Below are 5,153 nucleotides of genomic sequence, written 5' to 3'. Positions count from 1 at the left end.
CAAGTTGTTGACAACCGCCTGTAACTCCAGTTCCACAGGATATAATGCCCTCTTATGGCCTCCATGGGCACCCACATGCATGCGCATGCTTGGGGTTGGGGGTGCCATTTACATGTCATCAACCATTTTGAGCACTAGAAATTATGTAGAGATGGCTTAAGTAGGCATTGTCCACCTAGGGCCACCAGCCTCATGCATACCAGGATAGCTATGACTGTCGCCTAACACTCTGTGCATAGCAGTGTCATATAGCAATGTCAAAAGATTAGACAGGGCTTCAGAGATGGCTCAGGGGTAGAGTATTTGCTTCATAAGCATGAGGACTGGTGCTCCAGCCCCAGCACCCATGTAAAACGTCAGGTGTGGTAGGAGGTGCTCGGCACTGGGGAGGATGAGACAGTTGGATCCTGGGTTTGTTGACCAGTTGGCCTAGTCTTCTTGGTAAGTTCCAGGTCAGTGAGAGACTCTGTCTCAAAAATCAATTGGATGTTTCCTGAGGAACAACACCTGAGATTGATCTCAGTCCTCCACATGAATACAGGTGCACCTCTGCATACAAGAATATGTACCTCTGTCCCCACAAAGCTGGGTACCCTTGAATAGTATCTGAGAATGTGGGTAGGCTTTACATAAATGCTTTTTTTATGGTTTACACATAAGACAGGTTAGTGTCCTCGGACATTGTTTTCTCTAAGGACCCACCAGGTAGATGAAGAGGGGCACTGTATACTAACATAACTGTCCCAGCTTAGTCTGACCTAAAGAACAGAACCCAACACTAGATTTTCATGTAAGTTTTTTGGAGGAAGAGTTCCAGGAAATTAGAGTCAGGGGACTATGGAGGGAGAATGAATACATTAGCAAACTTATGGAAGCTATGATACCACACCTTGGACAGCTAGGACTGGGTCTCACTGGAGTGCCCTGGGAACTATGCAGAACAGAATATGTCTTCAGTGTGTCCACAGCAGACATGGGTAATCCACTGCTCCCACCACTCACTGGCCAAGGGCTAAAACATTCCCATTTCCAGAAATGGGTGTGCACATGGCTGAGACGACTCCTACAAAGATCTTCATGGACCCAATGACAGGGAGTAAGAGATGTCCCTGGCAATATGAAAAGCATTGTTTCATGACACTTCCTCCCAGCTCCCCATTCACAGCAGCACAGATGCTTAGTTAAAAATATTAGTCATGGGCTGGAGAGATGGCACAACAGTTTAAAGCCCTGGCTGCTTCCAGAGGACCAGAGTTCAATTCCCAGCACCCACATGGCAGCTCACAACTGTCTATAACTTCAGTTCCAGGGACTGTGACACCCTTACATGGACACACATGCAGGCAAAACACCAATGCACATAAAATAAAAATAAACGAATCATTTAAAACTGTTTTTTTTTTTAATGTCAATCATGGCTCAGAAGGGAAAAGCACTTGATACCTGTCTTATCTTGGGTTTCCATTGCTGTGAAGAGACACCATGACCATGGGAACTATAAGGAAAAGACGTAATTGGGGCTTGCTTACAGTTTCAGAGGTTCAGTCCTTTATCATCATAGTGGGGAGCATGGAGGCCTGCAGGGAAACATGATGCTGGAGAAGTGGCTGGGAGTCCTGCATCTTGCATGCAACAAGAAATGGTCTAAAAGTCACACTGAGGGAAGTTTAAGAAAAAGAGACCTCAAAGCCCGCTCTCAGTGACACATTTCCTCCAACAAAGCCACACCTCCTAACAGTGCCACTTCCACTGGGGGCCATTTTCTTTCAAACCACCACAGTGCACAATCCTGAAGAACTGAGTTAGATCCCTACAACCTATATAAAGGAGGAAGGAGACAACTGGCTGCACAAAGTTGTCCTCTGCCCTCCACATGTTCACCATGGCATACCAGCAGTTCTCTATCCGTGGGCTGCATAGTAGAAATCCTGTACAGCAGACATTTACATTACAATTAACAGTAGCAAAATTATAGCTATGAAGTAGCAACAAAATAATTTTATGATTGGGGTTCACCACAACATTTGGAATTATATTAAAAGGTCACAGTATTAGGAGGTTGGGAACCACTGGCATACATCCATACCATGTGCATACACACACACAAATAATAATTTAAAAAAAATAAATCAACTCAACACCAGGGAATGGAGGCAGAGTCAGAAGTTCAAGATCAACCTTAGCCTGAACCTAGTTTCTTTGACTGAACATACGTGTTTGAGAGTCAGACAAGTGGCATGTCTCAAAATATCAGGTCCTTTTCAAAACCCTGTGGGAAGAGACACCATTGTTCATTTATCCATTCATCAAAACATTAGGCTGTTTCCAAGTTGGGAAAATTGTTACTAAATACGCCATCACTGCACACAGGCTTTTGTGGGAACATGTTTTCAGTGGTCTTGGACAAACTCCTGGGATTGGGATGACAGCATCAGAAATATAAATATGTGACTGAATAAGCATTGCAGAGCTGTGTTCCAAAGCAACCCTACCATGACACATAGTGGCTCACTCACATAGTATCCTTCACAACACTTAGGATTGTTGGCCTTTCTTCTTCGATATTTATTTATTCTTAGAGGGAGGCATGTGCTCATGTCACAGTGTGCAGATGGACATCAGAAGATAATATCTGAGGATTTGTTCTCTCTTTCTACCATACGAATGGGATCCAGAGTCCAAACTCAGGTTCTCAGGCTTGGTGGCAAGCACCACTACACAATGAGCCATCTCATCAGTTGCTTTTATTTGAGTATTTCTGATCCTGTGCAGTTTTTGTCTAGTGCAAACAAAGCCACAAGAAATATCTTCATAAGTAAATCCCTTTGTATTAGCGACTAATAGCTCTATAACATACACTGAGAACAAGAGCAAGTAAGTTAAAGGGTGAGGAAGGTTTATTTGCTCTCATCTAACAGTCTCTGGGTGGTGGTGCCAGTTTGCTCACCTGCCAGTTAGCTTTGGCATTGCCTGACTTCCACATCCTCACCAACAGTGCTTAATGTGAATGAATGCTTTACCTGTCTATGTTTAAGTTCTTATTATTTAAAGTGTAACTTTCCTAAGGAGATGTAAAACAAATGTCTATTCAGTCCAAATAGTGAAGAATACAGACCAAAGAAGGATTTAACCAAAGTTTGGTGAGTAAATGAGTTTACTAGGATTACTCACAGGAGCATGGGTGACTCAAGGCAGCTGCACAACTGCAAAGTCCCACCCCTCTGTTATTTTTTTTTAACCTTTGATATATTTTAGCAGTTTCAAGATTCATTGTAGTGGGAGAAGATATAACTGTTTATTTTGTTGCCAAGGCTGCAGTCTTCTGTAATAGGGACCTGCTTCATGATGGTGATAATCATGACATACCCACAGGAAACAGTCACACTATTATCGTCCTGGGTGATTCTGAGCTCCTGGCTCGGGATTACATGATTACATACAGAGTAGTTGGTACTATAGACATGCTACCACATTCCACAAGATGTGGAAAATTTAAGATGTATCTATTTTTCGTGAGCATGGTGATGGATCAATTAATGCATGATAACTACAATTCGTCACATTCTGCTTTGCCTCTGGATTCCTCATTAGTACATTCAGGAGTGTTGTTTTCACCTTCAGAATGGAGTTAGTCATTCTAGTTTTCTGAGTTGCTGACCAGGCATTCAGGCACCATGGTTTCACAGAATAGAAAGGGACCTTTCTAAGGTTACAGAACAGATCTACCCATCATACTCTAAGATGAGAATAGATTCCTCTAAAGTTTTGATTCTAAGTGTCTTCCTCCATTGTTTTCTACCTTCTATATTGTGACAAAGTTTCTCGCTTGAACTCAGAGCTTGTTGATTTGGCAAGTTGAGGGATCCTCTGTCTTTGCTAGTCAAGTATTGAGATTAGGGAAAGCCCAAATCAGCATTTACATGGGTGTTGAGGATTCTAAACTCTTCAGACATCTGCAGCAAGTTCTTTACTTATTGAGCCATTCCTCTACGTTGATTTCAAACCTTTGAAACTGCTACTCACTTAAGAAATATCTGGAGAACATTTACAGTGATGCACAACTGTCACCCCAGCACTTAGGAGGTTAAAGAAAGGAACATTAATTCAAAGTCACCCTGTGTCCTACAGAGAAACCTTAAAAAAGGAACAAAGCCAGCCTTAGGAAGAACACACATGTATCTTCCTTTAGACACATTTAATAGAAAACAAAACTGAATTTGACCAGTATGGTAGCACTCATTGGTGAAATCCCAGCACTCTGAGACGGAGGAAGGAAGACTGTTAGGTCAATGCTAGCCTGGGCTACAGAATGAATGTCCAGACAACCTGGACTACACAATGAGGCTGAAAAACAAACCAATGACTTCTTTTTAATAAAATCTATACTTCTTATTACATTTCACTTCCTTGAAAATATGCTGACTGGCATCCACTAATAAATAGACTTGCGCTATTGGATTGTCCATAATTTTAAGGGTCCAGTTTTAGAATCTAGGTCAATAATGCTTCTTATTTAACAGTGTCTTTGGCCTTCCTGGAGAGCCAACTGCAGTCATATTACCTCACACCGTTTTGAACATACTATTCCCATGTTCTTTTTTTTTTCTTGTAACGCTACATGTTATTCCTTTATCAGTTATTTCCACGAATAGCTCGGGGACTCCAAATGTACTTGGTATTAATGCTAGTGTAGAGAGCAGGCTTTGAAGAGACATGGCCTGGGTTTAGGTATCACCTCCACCATCTGCAGGTGAGCTTAACGAAAGCTTGCTCACTATTGAAAACTCAAGTTTCCTCCTCTGTAAAATGGGCACCTAAGGCGTGTAAAGGCTTCCTAGTGAGTGCCCTGGAAGATGATTCTTGAGGTGCTATTTCTTAGACTACCAGCAGCCAATCATAGCGTCCAGGATTGAAAAACCAACTTTCGGTCCTCGACTCAGAAAGACCCAAGAGTGGGTCAGAGCAATCTGTTCTAACACTACTTCCAGGTAACTCTGACCGAAGCAGAGAAGTCAGCACCTTGTCCGTAACTGCAGCAGCTCCCGGCGGCGACGTTCTGGAACTGACTCGGCCCTGGCTCCGCCCTCTTTCCCTTTTAGGGGCCCGCCTCATACGCTCGTTGATTGGTGAAGTCTCTGGTGGCGATTCGTCAA

Source organism: Myodes glareolus, chromosome 9, assembly GCF_982192425.1.
Source record: "Myodes glareolus chromosome 9, mMyoGla1.1, whole genome shotgun sequence".
In the NCBI taxonomy this organism is placed as follows: domain Eukaryota; kingdom Metazoa; phylum Chordata; class Mammalia; order Rodentia; family Cricetidae; genus Myodes; species Myodes glareolus.
Note: the sequence above shows the minus strand (reverse complement) of the source record.